The sequence below is a fragment of the Oryx dammah genome, unplaced genomic scaffold, assembly GCF_014754425.2.
Source record: "Oryx dammah isolate SB20612 unplaced genomic scaffold, SCBI_Odam_1.1 HiC_scaffold_11081, whole genome shotgun sequence".
Lineage (NCBI taxonomy): Eukaryota > Metazoa > Chordata > Mammalia > Artiodactyla > Bovidae > Oryx > Oryx dammah.
Window position 1 is genome coordinate 2,748,408 of NW_024080475.1, and position 15,564 is coordinate 2,763,971.

Genomic DNA, 15,564 nt, shown 5'->3' on the forward strand with positions numbered 1-15,564 from the left:
TACTTAAGGATTTGGGTATTTGGGGTGGTGGTGGTGCTGGGAATTTTATGACTATATTTATGACTTACTCAAACTTCTTTAAATTTATCAAAAGTGTTTTAAAAATGTATTTTCTGCTATTATTGAGCTTAGGATTCCATATCTTCTCGTTAAATCATCATCTCCATTATGCTGATTTAATGGTGTTTGTGGCTCTTTTTGTGCACATGATAAGAAGTTTACCCAAGAGGTTAATTATGTGTGAAAATTATTTTCAAATCCCTCAGCTATATTTGTGTTTCTTAATATCTTATATATGACCATCAGTTTTCAATATGTGTGTGTATATATATAATATATATATATTATATATAATACAAATACATACAAAGATTGGCTCAATGAAGGACAGAAATGGTGCAGACCTAACAGAAGCAGAAGATAAGAAGAGGTGGCAAGAATACACAGAAAATGAAGTCGCTCAGTCGTGTCCGACTCTTTGCGACCCGTGGACTATAGCCCACCAAGCTCCTCCGTCCATGGGATTCTCCAGAAAAGAATACTGGAGTGGGTTGCCATTTCCTTCTCCAAGAATACACAGAAGAACTGTACAAAAAAGATATTCACAAACCAGATAATCACAATGGTGTAATCACTCACCTAGAGCCAGATATCATGGAATGTGAAGTCAAGTGGGCCTTAGGAATAAAGTAATGCTCAAAATTCTCCAAGCCAGGCTTCACAGTACATGAACTGTGAAATTCCAGATGTTCAAACTGGTTTTAGAAAAGGCAGAGGAACCAGAGATCAAATTGCCAACATCTGCTGGATCATGGAAAAAGCAAGAGAGTTCCAGAAAAACATCTGTGTGTGAAGTCACTCAGTCGTGTCCGACTCTTTGCAACCTCATGGACTGTAGCCTACCAGGCTCCTCTGTCCATGCGATTTTCCAAGCTATTGTACTGGAGTGGATTGCCATTTCCTTCTTCAGGGGATCTTCCCAACCCAGGGATCGAACCCAGGTCTCCCGCATTGTAAACAGATGCTTTACCGTCTAAGCCCTGCTTTATTGACTATGCCAAAGCCTTTGACTGTGTAGATCACAACAAACTCTGGAAAATTCTGAAAGTGATGGGAATACCAGACCACCTGACCTGCCTCTTGAGAAACCTATATGCAGGTCAGGAAGCAACAGTTAGAACTGGACATGGAACAACAGAGTGGTTCCAAATAGGAAAAGGAATACATCAAGGCTTTGTTACTCTGCTTATTTAACTTATATGCAGAGTACATCATGAGAAACAATGGGCTGGATGAAGCACAAGCTGGAATCAAGATTGCTAAGAGAAATAACAATAACCTCAGATATGCAGATGACACCACCCTTATGGCAGAAAGTGAAGAAGAACTAAAGAGCCTCCTAATGAAAGTGAAAGAGAGTGAAAAAGTTGGCTTAAAGTTCAACATTCAGAAAACAAAGATCATGGCATCTGATCCCATCACTTCATGGCAAATGATGGGGAACCAGTGGAAAGAGTGACAGACTTTATTTTGGGGGGGCTTCAAAATCACTGCAGATGGTGACTGCAGCCAAGAAATTAAAAGACGCTTACTCCTTGGAAGAAAAATTATGGCCAATCTAGACAGCATATTAAAAAGCAGAGACATTACTTTGCCAACAAAGGTCCATCTAGTCAAGGCTACAGTTTGTCCAGTAGTCATGTATGGATGTGAGAGTTGGACTATAAAGAAAGCTGAGTGCTGAAGAATTCATGCTTTTAAACTGTGGTGTTGGAGAAGACTCTTGAGAGTTCCTTGGACTGCAAGGAGATCAAACCAGTCAATCCTAAAGGAAAGCAGTCCTGAATATTCATCGGAAGGACTGGTGCTGAAGCTGAAACTCCCATATTTTGGCCACCTGATGCGAAGAGCTGACTCAGTTGAAAAGACCTTGATGCTGGGAAAGATTGATGGCTAGAGGAGAAGGGGATGATAGAGGATGAGATGGTTAGATGGCATTACCAACTCAATGGACATGAGTTTGGGTAAACTCTGGGAGTTGGTGATGGGCAGGGAGGCCTGGCACGCTGCATTCCATGGGGTCACAAAGAGTCAGACACGACTGAGTGACTGAACTGAACTGAATACAAATACATGTATTATTGTCCATTGCAGTGCACAGGCTTTCTCTTTTTGCAGAGTATGTGCTCTAGAGTGTGCAGGCTTAGTAGTTGTGGCACATGGGCTCTCTAGTTGCCCTCTGAGATCTTAGTTCCCCAGCCAGGGATCAAACCCACATCCCCTGCCTTGGGAGGTGGATTCTTAACCACTGGACCACCAGGGAAGTGTCTATATATACTGAATATATGTTACTAGGAGCTAAAAAGATCAGCTATACAAATTTTCATTTGGTTGGTGCTTATGATATATTTTGTTCATAGTTTTAAGACACATAGTTTTCATTTCTGTTTAGCTATATTTTTATAAACAGCATGTAGCTGGGTTGTCTTTATTCTGTCAATGTAAACTTAGTAAATTTAAATTCTATACATTTACCATTATTTTCAATAGTATTATATTTAGGACTTTTTTCTATCCAAATTTTGAACTTCCTATTTGTCTTATGTTTCCCACATCTTCCTGTTTTCTTTTCATATGAGCTCCTTTACCCATTTTATTTTTACATCACTTGCCTTGAAACATATACATTCTGTTTATATTCTGCAGTCATTAAGTTTGTAATGTGAACATGCATATTTAACTAGATCAGTCAGGGTTCAGTGCCTGAAACCAAAACCATGCAAAGCATATTAAGGAGCAAAAGACATTTAATACAAGTGCTTATAAAACTACAGAAAACACTGAAGGAATATTCTGCAAAGTCTGCAATTGGGACTCTTGTGAAAATAGTTCATGCCTTTGTGTGGTTGGTCTCCAAAGATTAGTAAGCCATTGTATGACACTGTCATCACCACCACTGCAGTGACTCCTACAAGAATGTGAAATAGTGAATACAGCAACTATCCAGCAATATAGGAAAAAACCAATAGGAAGCTGATGTTTCTGTCTCCCCAGAGTTTAATTGCTGCATCTTAGTAATAAAACGCAATTTGTATCAAGGACTCCAGTTGCAAAGAATCCAAGGTTTGTAGTTTTTAGATTTTCATCCTCTATGTGACAACAAGTTCACTAGAAGTAAGTTGGAAAGGAGATGAGTACATATCCATCAAATTCACAATGGCCAATTTAAATGAACAACATTCAAGGCATCTTATAATTCAATCTTCAATAAACTACAGCAACAATACCATACTGCATAGTGTAATTTAAATTTTGATATTACAAAAGAAAGCATGCTCGCTCTTTCTCTATAAAGACAGGCTAAAGCATTATTGGCCACCCAGTTTTGTTGAACTTAGTCGCATCCTAAACTTAATATACTGATGGGTTCTCTGCCTCATGGGGACTTGGTGTTCCATGACACCATTTCCAACTTGAACCTAATAATATGCCAAACAACAGATGCTCATTTTTTCCCCTTTGCTAAAGTGGTCACAGTTTTATTTGAACACCTCTTGTCTTTCATTAAGATTGTCCTCGTGGGACTGGAGAAAGAAGATATGATACATTTATACAGTGTAATATTACTCAACCATTATAAAGAATAAAATAACACCATTTGCAGCAACATGGATGAACCTAGAGATCATCATGCTGAGTGATACAGTCAGACAGAAGGAGGAATGTTTTATGACATGCCTCACATCTGAAAAGAAACGATACAAGTGAACTTAGAAAATAGAGAGACACAGGAAAAAATTTATGGTTTCTGGGGGAAGGGATAATTAGGAAGTGTGGGATGGACATGTACACATTGCTGTACTTACAATGGATATCCAACAAGGACCTACTGTAGGGCACAGGGAACTCTGGTCAATATTGTGTGGCATCCTGGTTGTAAGGGGAGTTTTGGGGAAAATGGATACATGTATATGTATGGCTGAGTCCCTTCGCTATTCACCTGAAACAATTCAGTTCAATTCAGTCGCTCAGTTGTGTCCAACTCTTTTCGACTCCATGGACTACAGCCAACTCCAGGCCTCCCTGTCCATAACCAACCCCCAGAGTTTACTCAAACTCATGTCCACTGACTCAGTGATGCCATCCAACCATCTCAACCTCTGTCATCCCCTTCTCCTCCCACCTTCAATCTTTCCCAGCATCAGGGTCTTTTCAAATGAGTCAGTTCTTCCCATCAGGTGGCCAAAGTATTGGAGTTTCAGCTTCAGCATCCGTCCTTCCAATGAATATTCAGGACTGATTTCCTTTAGGATGGACTGAGATCTCCTTGTTGTCCAAGGGACTCTCAAGAGTCTTCTCCAACACCACAGTTCAAAAGCATCAATTCTTTGGTGCTCAGCTTTCTTTATAGTCCAACTTTGACATCCATACATTAGTACTGGAAAACCATAGGCTTGACTAGATGGACCTTTGTTGGCAAAGTAATGTCTCTGCTTTTTAATATGCTATCTAGGTTGGTCACAACTTTTCTTCCAAGGAGCAAGCGTCTTTTAATTTCATGGCTGCAGTCACCATCTGCAGTGATTTTGGAGTCCCCAAAAATAAAGTCTGACACTCTTTCCACTGTTTCCCTATCTATTTGCCATGAAGTAATTATAACACTGTTAATCAGCTATACTTCAATACAAAATAAAAAGTCAAAAATATTGTCCTTGTGGACTAACATCTGCCATATTTCCAGCAATATGGTATTACCTAGATATTCCTTACAGGAAAATGTTGAGCAAATATTAGGACTAAAAATCTATCTTTCTTTCTGTCACTCAAGGTCAACCATCAGTGACTTTGCATATTAGTGAAAATTGCTTCATATGTCAAAAATAATTTCTTTGAACTAGAGATCTTTTTTGTTTGTTTTATGCTTCACTGTATTTTTCACTGGAATAGAAACTGAAGAAAAGTTAGTGAAATCAACACTTTTGCTGAACACTGATCTCCACTGTGATGACTGTGGGCACTGGCTACTTCAGTGTTTAGGAGTCCAGGGCCATGTGAGAAACTCTGACCCTTGAGACATACACACTACTTAAAGGAGGCTATTAAGGAGGAGCTTCTTTCTTTCCATTTTTCCTCCCATAAAGAGGGAAGGGTTTGTTTGTTTGTTTTGTGAGTAGAAGCAGTCATACGATGAACAAAAGGTAACGACCCTGAGGAATAAAGCCACACTTTGTATGGGGGAAAATACAGGGAGAGAGAAAGACTGGCATCTTTGACCAGTGAACTGATGCAAAAGCTACATTCACTTCTAGACTTTGTGTGATGCATGGAAAAATAATACTTTTTTTTTTTAAGTGAAAGGGAGGAGTCAGGGGTAATTACAAGGTTGCTGGGTTGAAATATTGTAGAGTTGTCATTTAAAAACCAACTCAGAACAAGTGTGAGGAGGGTAGGAAAAATGAGAATTAAATGTGGACATATTAGCTTCATTTCAAATACCTCATTGCATTCCATTTAAGAAATCCTTATGCCCCCTCACTATTCTCTGGAACTCTCCCTTTCCCAATGCAGGGGGAACAGGTTCAGTCTCTGGTCAGGGAACTAAGATCCTGCATACTGTCTCATGGTGTAGTCAAAACAGAAAAATATAAAAACGAATGCAGGAAGTCCTGTAAACTGGAAAAGACAAGAAAATGGGTTCTGCTAGAACTTCCAGAAGCAACACAGCCCATGGACACCACAAACAGAGCTCAATGAAAGTGATTTCAGGCCTTTTAGCTTCAGAACTACAAATAATGGGTAGATGATAAATATATATTGTATTGAAACACTATATTTGTGCCAATTTATTTTAACTGCAATGGAAAACCGAGGCAGGGTTCAAAGAAATTTTATATAAAGTTTTTATATTTTGAAATAAACTGCATATTTAGTAACATACATGCAACTTCAACAGAAAATATTTTAAAGCAAATGTCTATGTAATTTGAAACCCCATGTTGCAAAGACATGGAAAATTCCTTTAAAGCTTCCTGTATACTCTTTGCCAATGAAAATGCCTTTAGTCTCTTAGATGCAACCACTACTTTGACATTTACAATGCTTCCTTCAATATTTCCCTTTTCGCCTTTTTGATCTAAAAATATATACTTTAAAATATAGTTTAGATTGCTCTGTTTGAGCATTATATGGCGGCATCAGAATACATATTTAGTATCTGACTTACTGCACTTAAAATTGTTAAAATATACTTATGTTTCTGCCCATAGAAAACAATAAATTTTCATTGAAATGAGATTCCACTGCCTAAATATGCCACAATTACATGGTGATGAGCTTTCATTTACTTTCTGGTTACTGCAATTATCAGCTAAATTGTTTTTATTTCTGCAGGTAAAGTACTAAGAAATAAAACCATAAGTAATGGGCAGCATGATGTCCACATTTGTTAGAAAATACAAAATACCAGTGTTTTTTTTTTTGAAATACAGTGCTACCAGCAGGATATTAAAGGTCCCTTTGCTCTACATTCTTGCCATCATTTGGTACAGCCAACATACTACATTTGTTCATCTTTTTGACAAAAACACATGTCCATTATGGGTACGTAGTCTTTATGACTTTTTGCAATCCCTTGATTACTTGAAGTGAGAATCAATGCATTTTTTTTTTTTCTTGAGCACATAGATTTCTTCTGTTTCAGATAGTTTTTTTTTTTATATTTCAGTTTTCTACTTACAAAGAAGCTATTTTCTTCCTTTCTTCAATGATAATTTTTGAACCATCAGAAATCCAGAGCTTTCAAGACAGGAATAGTTAAAAGAAAGTGACTATAACCCAAAGCTAATATAATCAAGGAAGATTAAGACACGGCACCAGAACCTATGGACTCCTGACCTGAAGAGTTAAAGTGGGTATTAATTACCAGTTGGTAGCACGGGCTTGAAGTACGAAGGATCTTAAGTGAGAGAGGGAGAGAAAGTGGCGTGTAATTCATAATGAGGAATACTGGAGAGAATTGGAGACAAGGTACCAAAACTTGAGATAACTACAGGTTCAGCAGCAGCAATCTTAGAGAAGAGTCAGGTTTCAGGTTAAGGCAAGAACAGGAAGGGATAACAATAATAAAAGAGATTTACTAATGGTGCATTCCAGAAACTGGAAAGGTTTCCATGAAAGTGAAAGTGTTAGTCACTCAGTTGTGTCCAACTCTTTGTGACCCCATGAACCATAGCCTGCCAGACTCCTCTGTCCATGGAATTCCCCAGGCAAGAATTCTGGAGCCGATTGCCATTCCTATCTCCAGGGGATCATCCCAACTCAGGGATTGAACCTGGGTCTCCTGCATTGCAGATTGCAGGAGGTTTCTTTACCATCTGAGCCATCAAGGGAAGTTCTAAGGTTTCCATACTGGGACTGAAATAGAATGTGGGTTTTGTTAGTGTTATATGAGGAAGGCATCCCTAAGGACATGAAAAGCTGGGATTTGAGAAAACGTCTGGGGCTTTTTTGTGGTTATTGATATAAATATGCCAAAAGGTATGGTGAGATTAGTCCTGGTCTCTTGAAAGTATTTAGCTTTTTTTTTTTTTTAGCATTAGAAAGCACTGATAAGAAAGAGGGAAATTTCCTGGAGCAAGGAAAACACTGTGGATCATCCCTTTGCTAATGAGAGCAGCAGGAAAACCAGGAGGGAATAGTGTTATGAGGACAAATGCTAAAGCTTTCCATCTTCATTCTTACTGCTTAGAACAAGAGAATTATTAATACAAAACAGAATCTTAAGAGTAATACAATTAGATAAAAGGATCAGTCATAGGAAAAGATCCCAAAATTACAAAGAATTTTCATAAGTGACCTGAGTGGAAAATATATTGACAGCACCCTAGATAAAATTTTGTTTGCCACATAGAGATGGTCTGGGAACCAACCCAAAAATTATTGCCTCAGGTTTAGATCATCTTGTAGGTGCAACCAGTCCAAACATCTTTCAACAATTCATCCCATGTCATTGTAAATCAAGATAAAGGATTATATTCTACTGTTAATTTTTTAACAAATGAAATAATAACCTTTGGGCACAAGTCATATAATTGCATATTTTCTCAAGATTAATAAAACATGTCATAGTATGTCTTGCTTTGTGGGGGTCTGATAGGAAAATATTAAGAGAATCATAGCAGTAACATATGTAATGATTGTAAAAGACTTTATTTTACCTGAATAGGAATGCAGATGAAACTCTTAAAAAAGAAACACATACCAAGAAAAAAAAAAAAAACATTAAAAACACTAAGAATTTGACTTAAGTGAAATCTAATAAAACTGATGAGGACAACACCAAGACTATCCCCTTGGTCTTCCCTGACTTTCAGGGGAAAAATTAAAGTCCACTATTATGTAGATGCTTCATGTCATTTAGGGCAGAGGAAGTGCAAATCAGGTGATTCTATCCAATTAGAAAGTGTAGGCAGCACAGGCTCAATCGCTCATGGTCCTGGAGGACAAGACAGGCAAATATTAATTCCTGACATTAGCTACTTTAGTGAATAACTCAGAATTATTCTAATGACTATCTTCTTTTTGTTCTCTTCTCTCTGTTTGTCTCTTTATCTCTGTACTTTCTTGTTCTTACCCACATTTTACACATGGGCACAGACACAAACTCACCATACTTTCATTTATTATTCCCTATATACATACGTATGGGTGCCAAGAAAGGTAAATTTGTAGAAACCTGTAGGACCAAAGATATTTAACAAATAAGCATGTATGTAGTAAGATTCCAAGCACATGTTTTCTAAAATTTCCCAGAAAGAAATTTGCTTTTATTCCTCTCTCTCATGCTCTATGTTCATGCATGTGTGTGCGTGTGTGTGTAAAGCTCACTGAGTGAAAGTAATCCTGGGGTTTTGCTAGAATGCAATCTTGGGTTCCAATCCAACCCCAGGATATTAAATTTGCATTTTAATAAGATCCCCAGGTGATCTGTTTCCACATTAAATTTTGAGAAGAACTGTTACAGAAGATGCAGAAAAATACCTCAGTTACATTGAAGGAAAGTGAATGGAGTATTTGAGTGATATATTCTAAGCATAGCTATAGTTTCTTGAATTTTTAATAAAAATGAGCTGTTGCTTTTATTCAGTTATGATTATGTCCCCAAGAAACTAGGATCCTGTTGACCTCATAGTACAATATAATTTGCAAAACTATCTAAGGCAAATGTGACTCCATTTGTTCTTGTAACCATTCAGCCATATGCATGTTAATCAAATTCCCTTCCTCTTAAAGAAGAGAAAAATGACAATCAGGAAAAATTGATTTCCTCACAGTTCAGTTCAGTTCAATCTCTCCATCATGTCCAACTATTTACAACCCCATGGACTGCAGCATGCCAGGCCTCACTGTCCATCACCAACTCCCGCAGTTTACTCAAACTCATGTCCATTGAGTCAGTGATGCCATCCAACCATCTCATCCTCTGTCATCCTCTTCTTCTCCTGCCTTCAATCTTTCCCAGCATCAGGGTCTTTTCAAATGAGTCAGTTCTTCCCATCAGGTGGCCAAAGTATTGGAGCTTCAACTTCAGCATCAGTCCTTCCAATGAATATTCAGGACTGATTTCCTTTAGGACTGGTTGGATCTCCCTGCAGTCCAAGGGACTCTCAAGAGTCTTCTCCAATACCACAGTTCAAAAGCATCAATTCTTCAGCACTCAGTTTTCTTTATAGTCTAACTCTCACATCCATACATGACTACTGGGAAAACCATAGCCTTGACTAGACTGACCTTTGTTGGCAAAGTAATGTCTCTGCTTTTTATTATGCTGTCTAGGTTAGTCATAACTTTTCTTTCAAGGAGCAAGTGTCTTTTAATTTCATGGCTGCAGTCACCATCTGCAGTGATTTTGGAGCCCAAGAACATAAAGTCTCTCACTGTTTCCCCATCTATTTGCCATGAAGTGATGGGACCAGATGCCATGATCTTAGTTTTCTGAATGTTGAGTTTTAAGCCAACTGTTCTCACTCTTTTTTCACTTTCATCAAGAGGCTCTTTAGTTCTTCTTCACTTTCGGCCATAAGTGTGGTGTCATCTGCATATCTGAAGTTATTGTTATTTCTCTTAGCAGTCTTGATTCCAGTTTGTGCTCCATCCAGTCCAACATTTCTCATGATGCAGTGGGCATATACCAAAAATAACTAACAAACTATGCTATGAAAAAATTGTAAATATTTATTCAATCTATATTTCTACCTACTGGGTAGACTACTGAATTACATGTTGTGCTGATCTGAAGAATAGTGAATTTTGATTTTTAAATACTAATCACACTAAATAGATAATATGTAAATATAAATATAGTTATAGGTCTGTGTGCCTAGTTACTCAGTCATGTCTTACTCTTCTGACCCCATGGACTGTAGCCTGCCGTGCTCCTCTGTCCATGAGGATTCTTCAGGCAAGAATACTGGAGTGGGTTGCCATTTCCTACTGGGTTGGGTTCTTCCCAACCCAGGGATTGAACCTAGGTCTCCCACATTGCAGGTAGATTCTTTACAGATTGAGCCACCAGGGAAGCCCATCATAGGTTTACATGATTTCAAAAGTCTACTTTTACCCATTTGTATCATATCTACCTCATTTATAATTACAACTCTGTGAAAGTTCCTAATATGCCAATATGATAACCAACTAATAATTTTATCATGCCTTCCTAAAAATGTTATGATTTATTAGCTTTAGAACACTGCTTCCTTTTAAAATAAATATACCCAGAAGTTGTCACTTATAATGAAATTTCAGCTAATTGAGATTTGTCATGTAAAGATAGAAATAGTTTTATTTATAAATCAAGGTTAAATTTGGCAAGATCATGGCAAAACAAAGATTAATTTGCCACAATAATTGGTACAGTTCGGAAAAACTATTGACTGCATTATTGAAAAAAAAAAAAAAACCAACAGCATTAGCAATGAATTAACTGGTATCTTCATCTGTTTTACAATAGTTTGCTTCATGTTTCCTCATATTAAATTCCATAAATTCACAGTAAATAAGCATCTATATTATCAATCAATCCAACATTCTTAATTTTATTTTATAGCCTTAAGAAGGTGTGGAGAAAAGGGAACCCTCTTACACTGTTGGTGGGAATGAAAACTAGTACAGCCACTATGGAGAACAGTGTGGAGATTTCTTTAAAAACTGTAAATAGAACTGCCTTATGACCCAGAAATCCCACTGCTAGGCATACACATCGAGGAAACCAAAATTGAAAGAGACACGTGTACCCCAATGTTCATCGCAGCACTGTTTATAATAGCCAGGACATGGAAGCAGCCTAGATGTCCATCAGCAGATGAATGGATAAGAAAGCTGTGGTACATATACACAATGGAGTATTACTCAGCCATTAAAAAGAATATATTTGAATCAGTTCTAATGAGGTGGATGAAACTGGAGCCGATTATACAGAGTGAAGTAAGCCAGAAAGAAAAACACCAATACAGTATACTAATGCATATATATGGAATTTAGGAAGATGGTAACGATAACCCTGTATGCGAGACAGCAGAAGTGACACAGATGTATAGAACAGTCTTTTGAACTCTGTGGGAGAGGGAGAGGGTGGGATGATTTGGGAGAATGGCATTGAAACATGTATAATATCACATAAGAAATGAATTTCCACAGTCCAGGTTCAATGTAGGATAAAGGATGCTTGGGTCTGATGCACTGGGATGACCCAGAGGGATGGTATGGAGAGGGAGGTGGGAGGGGGCTTCAGGATGAGGAACACTTGTACATCTGTGGCAGATTTATGTATGGCAAAACCAATACAATATTGTAAAGTAATTAGCCTCCAATTAAAATGAATAAATTTAAAAATTAAAAAAAGACTTCTATCTGATCATTGGTAAGATTCAGAAAATTTACTTATTTTCTGAAATTTGAATTTTAAAATTCAAAATATTTTAAAATTTAATTATAAAAATATTTTATCAAAACAAATTTATCAAAATAACATTAAAATACTGTAAATTTTTATTATTTAATAAATTTAATAATTTTTGTATTATAAAATTATGAGGATACTTTACATATATAATAAATACCTATAGCTTAAGTTTTAAAATATATACTTTGATCATGTGCCTTAAAATCCAATTAGAATTAACACAATGATTTTAAACAATAAAATATAGAATGAGAGTAATGTAACAGACATAATTTTACAAAAATCGAAGTCAAGTTTCTTTTGAGCATTTACTTATTCATGTTCAAGTTTATCCTGTTGAAAACTGGATATTGTAGAGTTTTTCAAAGTCTAATAGAATCCTGAAAAATGACCAAATAAGCTTAAGTGTGAGAACTCAACTTACTTTCAATGATCTGCTTTCAATAAGTTGAAATAGTTACAAATTAATTATTTGAAAACAGTTAAATGGCAATTATTAAAAAATCTGCTTTCTCTCATATAGAATTTTTTTAAAAGATCATTACATTTTGTAAGAAAATGCCAGTTAATAAATTGGGCTTATATGCTGGAAAGGAAAAGCTTACACAAAAAAGATGATATAGACTAAATAACTTATTTTTATAAATTTATGTGAACTAATTTTTCTATATGCTTTTTGGTTTGTTTACTTATTTTTTGGCTTCCCTGGTGGCTCAGACGGTAGAGCCTGCCCACAACGTAAGAGACCTGGGTTCAAACCCTTGGTTGGCAACATCCCCTGTAGAAGGAAATGGCAATCCATTCCAGTATTCTTGCCTGGGAAATTCTATGGATGGAGGAGCCTGGCGGGCTACAGTCCATGGGGTCGCAAGGAGTCGGACATAACTGAGTAACTAACACACACAAGTGAAGACTAGATTATCTGTCTTCTGAAACTCTAATCTTAAATCAGGAACAATCACAGACATGTTTACAACAGCTCTGTGATTTTTCTTCACATACACCATGCATCTCCATGGCTTGGAAACAGGATTTTGACAAAATGAATGGAGTAGAGTACATCTGAAAAAAAGGTAAAATTGATGACTCTGTATTCAGCAGAAGCTACTGCCAGTCTCAGCTGTCATATACTGAACTATCAGTTTCCTGTTTGATACACAGTAGCTATTTCATTTACTGTTTTAAAAATTGCTCTCTCTGGATAACAAAGAAAGACAGACAAGTATCAATATTGCAGGAAGTCCCCTGTTACAAGCTCTTTGGTAAACATAAATTAAAACTTTAAAAAATGATCAAACTTTTCTGGAGTTCAGTGTTTGTACAGTGTTGTTCAGGATGATACATTCAACACCATACCTCAATTTGCTCTATCTGTTCAATTTTTGTGAGCACACCATTAAATACAATGTTTTATTCCTTTTTTTTCTAGCACATTACAGTTAACATAAAGGATGAGTGTAGCCTTTAAAAGTTTCATTTTACTTTTATCATACAAGAATTGTGGTAATATATAGTATAACCATTGTTGCTAATATTAAAATAATTAGGTGGCAAGAATACACAGAACTATATAAAATGATCTTAATAACCCAGAAAACCAGATGGTGTGATCACTCACCTAGAGTCAGATCCTGGAGTGTGAAGCCAAGGGTGCCTTAGGATGCATAACAAGGAACAAAACTAGTTGAAGTGATGGAATTAACAGCTCAACTATTTCAAATCCTAAAAGATGATGCCATTAAAGTGTTGCACTCAATATGTCAGTAAAGTTTGAAAACTCAGCAGTGGCCACAGGACTGGAAAAGGTCAGTTTTCATTCCAGTCCCAAAGAAAGGCAATGCCAAAGAATGTTCAAACTTCCACACAATTGAACTCATTTCACATACTAGCAAAGTAATGCTCAAAATCCTTCAAGCTAGGCTTCAAAAGTATGTGAACTAAGAAATTCCAGATGTACAAGCTGGATTTAGAAAAGTCAGAGGAACCAGAGAGCAAATTTCCACCATCTGCTGGATCATAAGAAGGAGAATTCCAGGAAAACATCTACTTCTGCTTCATTGACTATGCTAGAGGCTTTGACTGTGTGGATCACAACAAACTGTGGGAAATTCTTAAAGATATGGGAATACCAAATCACCTTACCTGCCTTCTGCAAAACCTGTCTGCAGGTCAAGAAGCAACAGTTAGAACCAGACATGGAACAATGGACTGGTTCAAAATTGGGAAGTGAGTATGACAAGGCTGTATATTGTTACCCTGCTTATTTAACTTATATGTAGAGTACATCATGCAAAATGCTAGGCTGGTAGAAGCCCAAGCTGGAATCAAGATTGCTGAGAAAAATAACAATAACCTCAGATATGTAAATGACACCACCCTTATGGCAGAAAGCAAAGGGTAACTAAGGAGCCTCTTGATGAAAGTAAAAAAGGAGAAAGAAAAAACTGGATTAAAACTCAACATTCAAAAAACTATGATCATGGCACCCAGTCCCATAACTTCATAGCAAATAGATAGGGAAACAATAGAAACAATGACAGACTATTTTCCTGGGCTCCAAAATCACTGCAGATTGTGAGTGAAGGCATGAAATTAAAAGACATTTGCTCCTTGGAAGAAAAGCAATGACAAACCTAGATAGCATATTAAAAAGCAAAGACATAACTTTGCCTACAATGGTCCATATAAGCAAAGCTATGGGTTTTTTTTTCCAGTAGTTATGTAGAGATGTGAGATCTGGACAACAAAAATGGCTGAGCACTGAAGAATTGATGTTTTCAAACTGTGGTACTGGAGAAGAGTCTTGAGAGTACCTTTAACTGCAAGGAGATCAAATCAGCAATACTAAAGTAAATCAACCATGACTATGCATTGGAAGGTCTGATGCTAAAGCTGAAGGTCCAATATTTTGGCCACCTGCTGCAAAGAGATGACTCATTGGAAAATACTCTGATTCTGGGAAAGACTGAAGGCAGGAGGACAAGGGGACTACAGAGAATGAGATAGATGGATGGCATCACTGACTCAATGGACATGAGTTTGTTCAAGCTCCAGGAGATGGTGAAGGACAGGGAAGCCTGGTGTGCTGCAGTCCATGGGGTTGCAAAGACTGAGACACAACTGAGTGACTGAACAACAACAATTAACAGAAGAAACAATATCAAGTAGAAAATTTGGGGGGACATTTCTAGAGCAAAATAGGAATGTATGTATCAATTTTGAACCAGATAGAATAAATATTTATGTAGCCAATATTAGAAGATAACACATAAAGAAAAGTATCTCTAATCACCTTGATATCTCCATTTGAAATCCCTGGCCATTCTGTCTTCTCATTATTCTACTGGGACTATGCATGCTATGCTTGTTCATCCCAACTTTATTTGCAATGCCTCTTACCTCTTGCCAAGCACAGCTCTGATTTCTATGCACCTTTCTATTTGGGCAAGACATTAAAGTTTCTTATCATTTCCATTTCAAAGTAATCTTAGAAAAGTAGAAGAACTCAGAGTTCAGCTCTTAACAGGATGATACTCTTTGAAATAACCACTCCAATATTGTCCTTGACATAACATCTGTAGCCATTCATCACTTTTTCCCCAATT